At 27.0% G+C, this 16880-nt stretch overlaps 1 long non-coding RNA gene across 4 annotated transcripts in view; it reads left to right on the top strand.

Annotated features, from left to right (window-relative positions):
* Positions 1–1216: 1216 nt before the first annotated feature.
* Positions 1217–16880, top strand: part of LOC147816132 (uncharacterized) — a 62705-nt gene continuing 47041 nt past the window's right edge. The window contains exons 1-4 of one of the 4 annotated variants that reach the window (XR_015431776.1): positions 1217–1298; positions 3707–3805; positions 10311–10439; positions 13916–14017. This is a non-coding gene — a long non-coding RNA (uncharacterized LOC147816132). The remainder of the gene's footprint in view (positions 1299–3706; positions 3806–10310; positions 10440–13915; positions 14018–16880) is intronic. The other 3 variants (XR_015431777.1, XR_015431775.1, XR_015431778.1) reach the window with 3 other exon arrangements.

Genomic DNA, 16880 nt, shown 5'->3' with positions numbered 1-16880 from the left:
TACTGCACAGATCCTAATTATGTTTTTTTTTTAAAGTGATTACAAACATTTTTTGAGTGATAAAAAAGTACTTAAAAGGTGCTTATTTTTGCTGAAAAGTCTGACTGCGCACCCTGTATGTCTTCAGCAGAAAATCAGTTTGAATTTTATTTGATTTTGGTTTTATTTTTATTACATTATATGCACAAAACTAAAAATTTTCGAATGTTCACATCAAATTAAAATATAAAAATTTTGATATGATTTTCATATTCTCTGTTAGAAATATTCTCTGTTAGAAATTGTATTTAATTTAAAAAATTGTTTACATTCCTTTGAATTAAGCTGTTTTTATAATAGGAATGTGACGTGATGAATAATAAGATAGATTTAATTTTATTTTCACATCTAATAAATTAACTGTTAAGAAATGAAGTATATTAAATTAATAACAAATAATATTTCTACAGCCAATGAATAATATTTAAGTGTACTCAAATGCTGAGGCTTTCATAAATTCAAAGTTTAGTATGCAGTTAGATAAACTATTAAATATTTTTGAGAATACTATTTATAGTTTCAACTTATTTTTAGTTACTTTGATTATACAATTGATGATTTCTACATCAATGTGTTATAAATCAATTTAACATATGGAATATTTTCTTAAATTTTGTTTCATATTTTTTCTTAAATTTCTATATTTTATAATATATTTCTTCTAACTATTTTTTACTAGACTTTGAGATTTCACCCCTTGCTTATTATAATCATAAACCCCCGAGTTTGATTCGCAGTCATAATTCTTTTTCTTCTCACTAAACATTCACATCACAATCAACACGGCACTGAGCCAAAATAGAATTAATTTTGCTAACATTTAATATTTTAGTCACCTGTATAACGAAAATAATTATTTGTTTCTTATTCCCTTTGATCTCTACCTAATTATGCCAATTTAGTTTTGTGAAAAAGAGTTTGATCTATAATACTATCTTTCTATAAAAGATTATTCATTCTACCTTTTATGTTATAAACATATAGTTGATGGTGATTTTACTTTTTATATTTTACTTATTTGAAGCTTTTTTAATAGACTTAAATCATAATCTTAAAAATTGCAATATTTTCTAGCTTTATTGCATTTTTTAGATATCCTATCTTTTATGTGCTGATAATATGTAATGGTTTATAATTGTTTGAAATTGTTAATGATTGTTAATTTTTTTTCAGGTCAAAGCAATGACTTATTCCACGACTAGTGCATCATTTGTGCCATTTAGACTGCTTTCGATTGTTGAAGATGTGGATAAAAACAGGTGACTTTCTTTTCTCTTAACTGCTGAGTATTATTAAATTTGTTATTTAAAGGATAATTTGTTATTTAAGGGATAATTTTGATTAAAACTCGGTTTGTAATAACATTGCTTTTTTTTAATCATTATAATCTGAATTGATTATTAATTTTTAATCCAAAAAAGAACATGCTTTTTTATAACTATTTTTGTTTATACAAGTTACATTTTTTATTAACTTGAATTATTGTATTAACTATTCATTTTTTATTAACTTGCAAGCTAACTTTAGATACTATAGCCTATTTTAGAGCTTAGCAAATATGCTAATTTTAGCATAATTTACAATGCATGTCAATTTTTTTTTAAATTTATTTTAAGGTTTAATATTATGGATGTAAACATATTCTAGTATAAATAATATTTAGGATAAATAATCTATTATTGATAATTTTTCTAATAAGTGATTTATATGTATAAAAAAATGACTGCCTGGCTTCCAAATCCTTCTAAATATTTAAAGTAGCCAAATCGAATCTCATAAAATTCAAGATCAAATATTCCTTAAAACATTTATATAACATCCAAATAGACAACTATGCACGCCAATAACTTCACAGTTAACTCACTGAGTAAAATATTATTCATTTTATTAATGGCTGGTAAGTACTTACAAAAAAATGAAATTAGTAGGAACAAGCAAAATACAATTGTATTTTGCAGAAGCTTTTCCTGGACCCATTGTTACAGATTACAATCAACCTGTAGTTACCTGAAAGAAATTTTTTAATGTACATGATAACAATAAGTAATATTTATTCTGAAATCTATTAACAATAAGAAATTCTTTTTAATTCATTATTTTGGTTTCATCACAAGTTTTCATTGCAATATTTTTTAAATGCAGTCGGACTTCTTTTTAACGAACTTCACTTTTGCGAATTTCGCTATTTTGCGATTTTTTTTCTTCAAGAAACTAAGAACATTTTGGAAATTTCTTGGTAAAATAACTTCCAAATAGAAGTGTATTTTCTATTTAACGAACTTTTCTTTGAGATCCACATGTTTTAAATGTTCTGAAATATTTCCCAAAATATTTCAGAACATTTCAAACTTGTTGACGCATTTAATGAAGGAAATGACCTTGAATTGATTTTTTAAGCCACTTTTAGAGAAAGCAGTAAAATCCCTTTCCTTTTTTGCTTACATTTCAAACAAAACTGAGACGAAATTAACAAATTTTATCAGTAGCAATTAAACTTAAGAATGTGGTGATGTGGTGATGTATGTTTAAAATTACTTTTATACTAAATGCAGCTATAATTTTATACATAAATTTAGCATTTTTTTAGTTGAAAATGTATGTAGCATGTACTGGATAATGTTTTGCTCTATTCTTGCTTTCCATGCAGATTTCTTTTATGCTTAAGATTTATAAAATAAATAGTAGATACTAGTTTGCAAGATAAAGGTGTAGCCATTGCTATTTATTTTAGTGTTTATGATTTTATAGCCTGTTTGGTGTTGTTTATGTATTTCAAAAGGTGATTATCTATTTAGCTAATTTTCCTTGTAACAAATTTATTCTCAGGATTTAGCGACTTTGTTAAATAGAGGTCCGACTGCAATGTAATGATAGAACACACTGATTGTGCTTGTCAACCCTTTCAGATTGCTTCGCTATTTGAGCTGATTTTACTTGCTCATTAAATACTAGTTCCTTGCAGTACTTTTTTTAATTCTTTCTTAGAAATTTTGTAAAACCTTTCATTTCCAACTTCTTGGTATACTACCTAGTAGTACTGAAATACTACCAAGTAGTTTTTCCGTACTGCTACTTGGAAATTAGATTTGGACTGGATAATTCATTGAATTTTTCTATGTACAGAAAAATATAAATTCAATATTTGGAGTTGCAACAGTTTAACATATTGGACACTGTATGGCATTGATGAATACCTCAGCTCATAAATTAAATAAGACAGTGTGACTCTTTATTAGAATATTTCTCTTTCGTGTACAAACTATTAAGTGATCTGCATTGATTATGCAGCATCATGAAAACAAAAAGAAAAGTCTTAATTATATTGTAATCTGTGTATATTAGGAAACAAAATTAAAACACAAGTATAGCTCAGTTTGCTGGTTTACATTGAAAGTTAGCTTTTAACTTTTTACTTCTGCCCAACTATAGATCAGTTTCTTTCAGCGTTTTGTTGCCAATGAGAAAAAAAGAAGTTTCATGAACTTAGTGATAGCATGCATGAAGTGTTATAAATAAATTCTTTCTGTTATACAAGAAAAATTACCTTTGATTAACTAAACATTAAATTTTGAAAGTTGGTTAATCTGATGTTTATTCGATTCATTTTAAATTAATTAATACAAAAAAATATATATTTGAAATTGTAAACATATTTTTTTTTCTATAGGGATTGTGATTTAACTCTACATTTGTCTTGTAATTTGCCATCTAACATGGAAGCATTGAATGCTGTACTACATATACCTGTGCCATCTACTACTAGAAAGTATTTATTTGTTAAATATTAATAATCTATAATTTGTTTCATAATCCAATAGCTTCAATTGTAATTTCGAAATGAACATATATCTCTGTCTTTGTTCCTTATTATTTTATTTTCCTGATTAAGTTAAAATAATTTATTTTACCACTATCTTACTAATTTAATTTTTTTCAATCAATAATTTATATTACTTTTAAATTACTTATATACAATATGCTTCTGATTAAAGATACAATATGCTTCTGATAAATTAAGATCTAAAAATAGACAAGGTTTAAAGTACTCATAATTTTTTTTTAATTTTAAAGTATTTATCTTAAACTGCTGTGTTTAAGAAAAAAAACAAAAAAAACAATTGGAGTATATTGGAAGTGACAACTATAGTAACAGCTGAAATAGAGATCGAAAGTTCTAATCTATTCAGTTGGTTGACTTTTTTTTTAAATTAATGCATTTTCTATTGTTAGTCATCAATTTTCGAAAAGTGCTAGACATTGATTTACATATTTTGGTTGAAAACATGAAATAGGTCAAAGTTATAACAAAATTTCTGCATTTTTAAATTATGAGTGTCAAATAACAGACTGTGCTGGCATCATATGATCTCTTTTTTTTGTAAGGACTACTTGTATGTGTGTTAATTTTGTTTACTTTCCCGTGGCAGAATCGAGGTGACGAGGCAAAACTGTCGCTGGACACAAAATTTTTCCTTTGGGAAGTAAAAAATTTTTATTTTTCTTTCCTGCAAAAGTTTTCGATCTATTTTTTTAATGTAGTTATTACTATTGATTTCCACAGTTATTAAAATCTTATATTTTTAATACGATATTATTTATTACAACAACTGAATCTCAAAATAAAATATTCGCATTTAGTAACCTCTTTTTGAAGAGTCTGATTCGAGTGATTTTGTCATCAATTTTTTTTTGGTAGTTACTGCAACTGATTTCACGATTTTTCTAATGTCATGATTTACAAAATGCAAAAGGAAATATTTGGTGTGTTTTCCCAATACAAAATCCCAGAATATCATCTAAAATATTAAATGTTCGAATAAAAAGTTATGTAATTTTATTTTTACCAGAAGTTTTTTTTTTTTGTTAAAGTTGATGATTTTGTTACTTTAAATTAGTAACATGTATATATTTTATTTTTAAAAGTATCTTGCAGAAAGATATTAGTATTATAGAGGAATGTTGCAAAAACCCCAAAAAAATTCTGCCACTGGGGTTTACTTATTGATGAAGACATTTTTTTAAATATATAGTGAGCTTGTAATTTATTTTTAAAAACTTGATTATAAATTTACAAAGGAATTTTGCTATCTGATGCAATCTTAGTATTTAAAGTAAACAATATTGGATTATTGGTGCTTTTGCACATTTCTTCCCCTCCAATTTTTATTTAGCAAATAATTGCACGATGAATCTATTAAGACATAAAATGTATTGCAGTGGTCGGAAGGAGCGCACTATATCTAGTGAAACTACTGTAGTCGCTAAATTTTTTTGTAGTTTGTTGTGTAGTGTGATACTGTTTTACAAAAGTAGGATAGTGACATGGTACATAGCGTTTTTAAAAAGTACTTAAAGGTGCTTATTTTTGATTTTCGTTACTTAAAACCCCTTAAGGGTGCTTTTGTCATTGGGTGTTTTTAAAAAGTGCCTAACTTTCCCTTTTCGAAAATGAGATTTTTTTTGGTCCATAGCCATAGACCATCGGTCCATAGCGTATGAAAGCGCCAATCATTTTACATGTTTTATGAAATACTTGAGGGTCTGCATGTGTGTCTACTGAGCTAGGATCGGTGAGATTATTGCACTCTCGTTTGCAACTCTTTGCAAGATATTCTTAATTTCAGTCTTCATTTTTCACCCTCTGATATCGTACCGAAAAATATCTCGATCATTTTATAATAGCTAATAAAATCAAGAAAAGAGTTCTTTGTCAGAAACTAGTTATTTTATCATGATCATCTTAAGTCTTTGAAAATTATTTTGCATTTTGTTACCTAATGCAATTAGTGCTTTAAAATATTTTTGAGTTCTTAAAAAGTACTTAAAAGGTGCTTACTTTTTGTTGAAATACTTGGCTACGAACCCTGAGTGAGTAATGCGATACAAAAAAAAAAGTAATTTGTTGCGATTCTTGGCAACTACTTTTAATGTTAGTTTCGAAAGGAAACACAGTTCAAATGTTACTGGTTTTTCAAATTTGCGGTGGCAAATCTTAACAGGTTAATCAATGGATGCAAAGAAAATGGCCCTGTGGCTGCAGCTGAGCGTTAACATTGATTTAAGCTTGCCATTACGAAAAATAGATAATTAATCACAACTTCATAAGCGAATGCATACTCGTAAAGCATTGATAATATTTTAAACAAACAGAACGTATTTTCGATGTACCTAATTTCTTAGATGAAATAAAATAGCCTAGAACAATTAAAAAACTGATAATTTCGCATATCTTAAATTAAATATTCGCTGTCGGAAAAGGATAAAATATTGAAACGAACAATTTTGATAAAAGGGTTTTGGAATAACAAACTCGCTCTTGTAACAGTTTTTGATTGACTAAACAAATTTTTAAACTAAATTTACGAATTTCGTTACGAACTATTAGCTTATTGTGGGGATTTAATCTCTCATGTCAACACGACAAAAAATTTCGTTAGTCCACCCATAAAAAATGGGAAAAGAGCCTCAACAGAAACAGGTTTCAACTGATTTTTGTCCTACAAAATTAAACAAAATACAAAATTAAATTTTGCTTCAAAACATTGCCCATTTTAGGAAATTGTTAGCTTGCGTTGACATCGAAACTTTTAACTAACTTATTACTAAAGCAAAATTCATTATCAAAATAGGTTTTAGATAATTTTTAGCCCAATTTAGAAAGTCATTAGCCCAACAAAAAGTTCCATAAATCACCCAACAAAAAAGAATTATGACTGAAAGGAGTTCTTGAATCAGAAGTTGTAATTATGCATCTCGAAAATCATGAATTAATTACAAATTTTCGTAAGTGCGTTCGTCTGAAAAAGTTATGTTAAATATTTGTAAATCTAAGTTGAAAATTTTTGAAGATGTTCGTCAATGATTTTGTTTTTTAAAATAAGTTCATTACAAAGTAGCTATAAGAAAGTAACACACATTCCTTATCTGAACAAACAAAGATATTGAAAGGAATATTGGTATGAGTTCTGCCACTCTAAGCATGGTGCATGCTGACCACCTGCGGGTTTACTCATCAAAACTTTTTTTCTTGACCGTTGAAAAATAAGTGAGAAGCTTTATCTGATTTCTGACCAAATAACAAGTTTGAATTTAAGCTCAAAACTTTAGTCTAATTTTGGGAACTCGTTTGCTCAAAACAATATTTTCGTTAGCCCTTCCACCAAAAAAAAGTTACACGTCTTAAAAAGGTTTTAGCCAATTTCTTTGAAAAGAAAAATAAGCGAATTTTGAATTTTGCCTTCAAACATTATCTTATTGATGGACGTCATAAACACGTCTAAACTTATATTTTAACCTCTCTCCAATATGTGAATTTTGCCTTCTTAATTTGTGTTTTAGCTTTAAGCTTAATGAATGAATGGGGAACTTTGATGTTGAAAAATTGACCCTTATTAAATGCCGTTTTAGCTAAGTTATCAGCTTTTTCGTTTCCATCGTTATTACGTGCTTTAATCCATGAGATTTGGAGGCCATTAGTAATATTAAGTAGATTTTGGATGTCCTGTATAATTTGATGAGTGTTGTTATAATTCTTAAGTGCTATTATTGTGTTGAAATGCTGTCTGACCATATTGTAGTTTAATTTGCGATTTGTTGTTTTATGGCGTGAGTGATGGCTTCCTTTAATGCTATTGCTTCAACCTGGAATATAGCGTTGTAGTAATTAAATTTCAAATGTGTAGTTGATGTGATTATGCCATCTTCATATTGGTACAGTTGCAGCACCCATTCCATCACTCTTCTTGGATCCATCTGTGAATGTATTTATTTTTCTTGCTAATCGGGCTTGTTTAATGAATATAAAGTTTATAAAAATGAGAGTCAAACCTCTCATGATGGTCAACCATATAGTATTAAAGTAGCATTTTCCATCATGGAATGATGGAAGTTTGCTGGCATATCAAAAACCATGAACGCACAATGGAAAATGTTGGATGATGGTGACCATCGAATGATGTTGGACCCTCATGAATCGCACTGAACCCAGCAAAAACCATCAAAATGTTTTGATAGGACCATCAAGAATTTTGACTTGGGGTATGAATAGATTTATATAGTTATAGCAACTCTTAAAGATTAAACCACCACATGTAGTCAGTATTAGCAACCTCGTGTACTTAATATTGTAATAAAATAAAGGAGAGAACTTTTCATGATTTGAAGTTCGGCAAAAAAATCTAGACCATAATAAATATTTCTATTACTTGTATTCATACTTAAAAAACAATAATACAGCTAGTATTTGTATCTGTAGAAAAAATGGTTAGTAATGAAAATTTGATACACAATCTGATTTTAATGGTGAGGAATTCAAGTTCATGTACTCATTTATTATTTTCAGAAAATCCAGCAACAAATCATGTAGGTTGAATTTCGTAGTTTCACTACTATCGTTTCTTAGTGTTTTAAAAATAGTAGGTTACAATCAATACAGTAATCATATCATGAAATTTTTGAATGGCAAATCGGAAGGGATCATTTAGCAACTTACAATTTTTTTATTTTCATTTCTTTAATATTATTGAAATCCTACTTTACTGTTATTTGACATAGAAATTCTCGAAATAAATTAAAAATCTTAATAAAATATGATTGCTATTACAAAAGAATACTGAATAACTGATGCTTTTTAAATTTTTTTTAATACAACACTACTATTTATTGATATTAATCTATTAGGAATTGTTTAGTGTTGTATTAATTAAATTGTGATAAAAACTTTTAAGTCTGTGTTCTAAATAAAATAACTAGGAAATGAAAAATAGCATATTATAAGTATCTAATAGTATATTATTCTCAAGAAACAGTGTCCCAGACCCCTATCTTGAAATAGATTCTTATAAATTCGAAACAGTAAGGAGTTTTACTTACTTAGGATCAATTATTACTATTGACAATAGAATGACTCCTGAAATAAAAAACCGACTCGATCTGGCCAATAAGTCTGCTTATTTTAATCAAAATTCTTAACATAATGCAGCTACTAATACTACTTGCAGTTACTAATTACATATACTGGGCGGTGTAAATAAAAGCAATAACTGGAGAAGGAGAACTTAGAACTGTGCAAGATTTATAAACTTCCTGGTATTATTAAATGCATAAAAGTAAATTGAGTTGAATTGTATGGCCCTCATGATGCGAATGAGTGATGACAATACAATAAAAAGGATATTGCTTTTTAGACCCACTGGAACAAGAAAGCGGGGAAGACGTATTTTGAGATGGGCTGATGCGGTGGAGTCTGATTTTCTTGCAATTAATGAAAAGAATTGGAGATCGAAAGTTAATCGGAAGTCGATATGGAGAAATCTTCAGAGGAAGGCATTGGCCCACATTGGGCTGTCTGGCCAACTATGATGATGATAGTATATTATAGTATACTATGAGGATCACTATTGCGTGATTGCGGCTACCCCCCAGATTTTAAGAGAAAAAATCCTTTATGTAAAAAAATCCATGTTTATTCATACGTTATAAAGTGCGTTTTTGTGTTTGATTTCGTAACTTAACAGTTAACCCTAATTAGCGAAGTTGTTCATTAGAGCGAAAGTTATACAGGTTGTATTTTTGATCAAGTACATACATCTGTTTGAGTTGTTTATATGTAGAGGTAGACAAATTTATTACATTTTTTAGCGTAGCTGTTCAATTTTTTTTCCGTTTGTAACTTATTGTCAGTCCCACAAACCTCAAAGTTTAAACTTCATTTATATGTATGAGAATTGCATGATCTAAAGACATCTGAATTTATAAGCTGATACTTTAAATATTTTTTGATTAATATCAAAAAAATGTATTAGTATCAAAGTGTTTTCATTATTTTGTCCAGCCTCTGTACTTAATGTAATCTATTTATTAAGCATTTTTGTTACTATCAAAAAAAATTTTTTTCTGAAAACACAGAATTTCTCTAGTAACTGGAGGATATGCTTATAATGTACAAAAAAATGTGAAGGTCCTACTGTTTCAATGCTCAGTTCCTGTATAGTTGTAAAAAAATAAATAATAACTTCTGAAAAAGCGCAATTTAATGAATTATTTCAATCAATATAATTCAAAAAACATAAATGATATTTCTTCACACAATTCCTATTTGAAAGGCAAAGCCATGATAGTTCCAAGTTTATTTCTAATATTAAATTTTGGAACAATTTGTCAATTACTTAATTATTAAAATATTTTGCAATGAAAAATAATAGTTGGAATAAAGTATGTGTTTTTTAAAGTAATGTGAATAATATAGCAACAAGGTGTTTGCCTATTTCTAGGTTTTCGAAGAAGTCCAATGAGTTCTTATTATTTGTGTGACAACAGCCTCGGGCGGTGGTCTACTCAGTGCCAAAAACTCCTTGAATCCGGACAGCAGGCATCTGATCTGTGACTTCGGAAAGCTTTCGGTACGTCTTCTTAACTCTCAGATTTAGGATCAGCGGTCAGAAAAACTATATTATTTTTGTAGTTTATCAGAACTGCGCCTACTTTGTTGCAAATCTAGTTAACTACAAAATTTTTTTTTTAAATGTAGTGACTACAAAGTACTTTTAAATTGTAGTAACTACTTCACTACTTTAAGGATACGAATTTTCCTGGAGAACTTAATATACACCTATATTCAAAATGGTTTTGAATAACAAATTGGCTTATGGGTGATTCTTTGGAAACATGACTATTCGGAGAAAAAAAATTTCTTCAAATTTAAAGTCTTCAAAATAGTCTAATTTTTCTTTTGTATATTTATTTAGCTACATTTATTAATATCTTACATACAGCTGTGTAGTTAATTGACATTTGCTCAAGAAGAAAAAAATAGAAATTTACCAAATTTTGAATGCCAGGAAAATGAAATATTAACTTAGAAGTTAATAAAACAGTCATTTTGAGCTAATAGTAAGTAACTCAACTTAAGAAACTAAAAAACAACAAAGTTGAGATGTTAATTTTAACATTTTATGTAAATAATTTCAAAAAATAACTATTGTGAAGAATTTTAACAAATTAGTTAAGTAAAATGAAAGTGAAAGAGTAACACACACATACAATGAGATAGTTTTTAACTTTACTACACTTTAATTTGAAAAGAAGCAGATAAAACAAAGAAAACAATTTTTTTAAAATTTCATTAATCTTGAGGCTTTCAGAGGAAGCAAAATGCCTGGAAGATATTGGGTAAGGAGCAGACATTTTTGAATTTGAGATATTCTAAGAAATTTTGTCTTTTACTCGGCCACTTAAAGTAATTAGCAGTCTGTTTGCCAGCACGAATAATAAAGTTAATTTTAATAGTAATAGAACGACTTCAAAAACTTCTACAATGAAAATGATAATCTTAGGAATTTTTCAATTAGTTTTATAAAAATTTACATTAATTTTATAATAATTAACATCTGAAATTGTTTTACAATATTATTTAAATTTCAAATATTTAAATCATTTTATTTAACAACTTTATTACATTCCTTAATTTATACACCCAAGCAGCGTTTAAAGACTATGACAGAATTAAATTGTACAGTGATGTTCCTAGTTTATCCCCTATATTTTTAACTATCTGTGTTTTTAAAACGAAAACCTAACACCTTTGCATTAGATGGATCATGATTTGTTTAAATTAATTCTTTTATTCACTGTAGAAAGAATCAAAAATGTTTTTGTTGTTAATGTGTACAGAATAATATTGTGTATAATAATTAATCATTAAATAAATAAATAACTTTAATTACATTCGAGCATATCACAATCTTTCATTAAATTGGGTATTCCGTTAATATTTTCTTTCCCTCTTTACCCTAGAGTGGGTAAAAATGTTTCTTAAAACTGTGTTAATGTCCTGGAATTTATAAGCCCGGAAAATGACAGCCAGGATAATGACAATTTTGCCATTTTACAGCATTTAGCATATTTTTAACAAAGTTTTTGGAAATAATACCCTCTGCATATATTTTAGAAATGCTTACATCTTTTGGAATATAAAAAAAATTAGATATTGAAAAATTTATGGGAAGTTTTGAAGCTAGTAATTTTTGGAAATATTGTTTGTGACATGTCAAGAAAATGACATTTTGAAATTCAATTAAATTTTTTAAATATACAGAACAGTCAATGTTAATGCAAAGTCATTTAAAATGCTAATAGCAATGCTATTTATAAATTTTTTTAAAAAAAAATTCTTTTCGCAGTGTAGTATTAGCAGTATAGTATAGTATAGTATAGTAGGAGCAAAAGACTGTCAATTGTCGTATTTTGTGAGAATTACCCTACTATCAATACAGTAATCAGATCATGGAATTTTTGAATGGGGAATTGGAAGATCATTTAGTAATTTACAATTTTTTTTTTCTTTTCATTTCTTTTTTTCTTTAATATTATTGAAATCCTTCTTTTATATTATTTGACTAAGAAACTCTTGAACTGTATTAAAAATCTTAATCAAATATGATAGCTATTACGAAAGAATACTGACTAACTGATGCTGCTTATTCTTTTTATGCAGCATTACTATATTCTATATATTGATCTTAATCTATTAGGAATTGTTTAGTTAGCTATTATTTAAATTGTGCTAAAAACTTGAAAGACTTTATGTTCTAAATAAAAATAACTATGAATTGAAAAATAGTATGTAGTAAGTATATTATAGTATATTGTAGTATACTATAAGGACCCCAATTTCTAGATTGCAGCTACCTTCCCAGACTTTAAGAGTAAAAAATCCATGTTCATTCCGAGACATTACGTTTTAGTGTTTGATTTAGCAACTTAATTAATAGTTAGGACTAATTACTAATTAATAGTTAGGACTAATTAATAGTTAGCACTACTTTTAATAGTTAGCACTTCTCATAATTATTAGCGTAAAAAGTTACATTGAAAAATTATCTTTTAGATAAATTGATTCGATATTAAAGCTAATTAAGTGAAATATTATATTTAAGATTAGTGGTGGTAAAAACTACATTATTTTTGTAGTTTATTACAAATTACTGTACAATTACAAATACTGTAACTACAACTACTTTTTTTTTTAAATGCAGTGACTACAAACTACTTTGAAATTATAGTAACTACTTCTACTTTAAGAGTAGAAGAGTCATTTAAAGTGCAGAAAAAGTGAGCTCAGATAAATCTTGATTAAGTTACGAAGTTTAGATTGCGGAAAAAAATACTTCGAGACATTAAAATGCAAGCGAATTTCCAAAAGAGAACGTTGCGTAATCCTAAGTTATCGTCACATAATTTATTTTCAATTTCAAGATTTTCATTTCAGTATTTGAAACTTCGTGGCTTTCTCTAGGTTTGTCTGTTTTTCTGCACTTTAAATTTTAAGCTAGTAATGAAACAGAAGGAGAATTTGCTAGGAAAATTTTCTTCCTCTTGAGGAGACGAATCTTGCTGGAGAAATATTTAATTTTATTCTTATGTTTGTCAATATATGATTTTTGATTCAAAATTTTGTACCAAAACATTAAAAAATAAATAAAAAATCTTGCCAAATTGTCAAAATAAATTATTTTTTTCAAGATGATATGTTAAAAAAAATAGCTTTTTGAATAAAATATTTTATAATATAGACACTTTTCCTGTACACATCCTATATTTTATAAGAAAAAAGAAACAAAAATCTGGAAATTTTAAGATTTTTATCTGGAAAACCTGGAAAAATCAGGGAAATTTGAAATCTGATTTGAGTGGCCACCCTGTTATTGCATAAGTTTTTCTTGATTACAAAAGACAAACTATGTCATGTGTATCTTTTTTGCATGTAATTAAATTTGGGTATAATTTGAAAAATATTTTAGTTAACTTTTCAAAAATTTGAAAAGAATTTAATAATTTAAATTATTTTGTTTTAATATAAAACATTATGATGTTTTAGAAATAATTGATGACATTGTGGACCATGCTGAAGATACTAGAGAACGTCTTATTAAAGAAACTAGACATGTTGCCATTGTTGATCGAAAGTCTGGAGAATTTTGTGAGTTTTTAAATATATTTATATCAGTTTCTCTTGATTTCAATGAAAGTTTCTTCTGTCTATTTCAGTAAATTTTTATGATCAACTATTTTTTTTAAAAAAAAAAAATCATGAAAAGTCATGGATTTAAGTAGCTGTAAAATCAAATTTTTGAAATGGAATTTACCCCCCCCCCATTTCATGGTGTTCCGAATATCTGAATTTGTAACAAAATCCCCTCTCACAGTCACATTTTATAAAAAATAGAAAATGTTTTTAGCATGTTTTTTAAAAATTATGGTGTTCTTTCAAAAAATGAAAGAAAAAACATCATTTCTAGAATCAAATTATCTTTTAAGCTGTTTCTTTATCCCCCCCCCCCAACAAAATGCGAGAATATCACTCATAATATTAGAATAAAAATGTTCAATTTAAAAATATATAGAGAGATTTTTCTAAACCCAGTGCTTTTGTTATTTTAATTTACTAACATATATGTTTGTTATTATTAAAATATCTTGCAAAAAGATATTAGTGCAAGAGAGTTTTGTCTTTGATAGTTCGGAAAATTCTGCAACAGGATCACATCAAAGTTAATAAGCTAGTTAATTAGAATTCAAGTTTTTACTACTCATTTAAGTCCTGACTCATTTGAGATGAATACCCTAAGGAAATTGTTACTATTTTCATTATGACACATGATTAAAGTCTAATAGAATCACAATTTAAAATGATCAGTATAAAATGGGGTAAACGTAAAGGCAAAATTAAAAATAAATTTAATTTGGTACTTTTCAAAATTTTGTTTTTATTGGATGTCAATGAATTTAACATTCAAAAGATTAGGAGTTTTATTTTTAGTATTAAAAGTTCAGTGTTAAAAAGAATGATTAAAGAACAATTAAATTTTCTACCCCTGAATTTAAATATATTGCCTTAGATCTTATTAAATTTAAGCTTGCTATCAACAATTTTGATTTATTAAATGTTTCAAAAATTAAAAAAGAATTTGGTGTTATTTATTTTCTTGGTAAAGATTTTGAAAGGGGTTTACTACCTTCTATGACTGTTAATAAATTTTCTGAATATTTCCCAATTAAAGAGAAGATCAGAGTTTCTGTTTGTTTTAGATATTGTAAAACTTTAAAGAAAAGAATTTGTAATTATAATTTCTATTATAAAAATTTAAATAATTTAAAAGATATTTATTTGAGTTGTTAATAATTATTTTATGCACATTGTCACGGGTGACCTTAACTTTATTAATAATAAAGATTTAAGATTTCTCATGGGACTTGGGACTAAGTTTAGACAAAAAAAAAATTATCACTTAAATTTTATTCTTGCTTCAATCAGTAAGAATTTAGATTGTTTTATTGCGAAAATGCTCAAAAAAATTTAATTGGCCTGTAGAAGGATTTAATGAGTGGAAATTTTATTTATTGTATAATTTCAAATTGAATTTTTTGAACAATAGTATGAAAAACCAGGGTTATTATTTGTGTTGTTGATAAAGCCTCTAATAATTATTGCTTGATTTGCAGAAATTTTTTTAAATTAGTTAATGTAAAAAGAATGTGAAAACAATAATACTTTTCTCAAAATTAATAATTCTAAAAAAGAAATTGATAATAGAATTTTTACTTTTTCCAAGAATATAGGATTACCCTTATTTATATCTACAATTAAGTTTCACAAAACACCAGTTCATTTTAGATATGTAACTTGCAGTATTGGCAATTATAATTCTGTTTTTGGTAAAAGAATTTTTAATTTTTCTTATCTAATCGAATATCTAAATATTAAATGCTCTTAATAAAAAAATAACCCTTTTTTTCAATTTGAACTTTCCTGAAAGAAACACCACAAAAAACTATTTACTATTCATATGGAAATACAGAAAATATCTGAAACCTTATCTGTATGTTTGCGTTTTTTAAATTGTTTTTTTTTTTAAAAAAATTGTCTCTGAGTCACAATGCATGTTGTTTAAACAGTCACACTCAAAATTTGGGGTTCTAACTATATTGTGTGTTCAATGCATCCCATACAGTAGACCTGTTACCGCTACATATATATACATAGCTGCCAACTCTACTAGATTTTCCAGTAAACTACAGGATTTTGCTAGTTTCTCCTGGTCTACTAGTTTAATAAAAATTCTCCCGATTTTTGTACATTTTCCAAAATTCCCTGAAGTTGAGAAAGTTTCTTAAAAAAATCTCTCTTGAAATAGAATTTTTGCATGGATTGTTGCTTGCTTGAATATTTATATAAATATTACTAATATATAATGAAGCGAGCCTCATTTATACAAATCTGCTGAAAATTTTTCCCTTTTTTTTGTTCTAAAATGTTCAGTTTATTTTTATTCACAACTCCCTCTTTAAATTAATTAAAAAATTTTAAATTATTTTATATGAATTTAAATGCCTACTACTATTCAAAATTATGAGTAAACAAAATACATAATATTTCAAGCATATTTAATGCCACTCATGACTGGAAAGTATTGCAGTTTTTCTTTTTTAATGACTATACCAAACCCTAAACTTCCCTATGTGTAAAATATTTAGTACATTATGCAACAATTATCATAAAATTTATTTTATATTTTGTAAAATCTACTGGATTTTTTTCTATCTAAGTTGGCAACTATGTATATACCTAAAATTGCTAAAAGTACCCCACCGTTGGAGTACATTCACCCACACTTAAAGGCTCTTTCGTAAAAAAAAATACATTATTTTTTTATTATTATTTTTTAAATCATGAATGGTGTGCAGCGATTGTCTTGTAGGGAAAAATTATTCAAAATTTATTGATAATTTTATAATGAAATAAAAAAAAATTAGAAGCTAGAGAATGTGTAACTAACTCCTGT

The sequence above is a fragment of the Parasteatoda tepidariorum genome, chromosome 2, assembly GCF_982258835.1.
Source record: "Parasteatoda tepidariorum strain Cologne lab strain chromosome 2, Ptep-v5.0, whole genome shotgun sequence".
Classification (NCBI taxonomy): domain Eukaryota; kingdom Metazoa; phylum Arthropoda; class Arachnida; order Araneae; family Theridiidae; genus Parasteatoda; species Parasteatoda tepidariorum.
The sequence above is the reverse complement of the archived record's forward strand: the minus strand, read 5'-3'. Positions and strand labels throughout refer to the sequence as shown.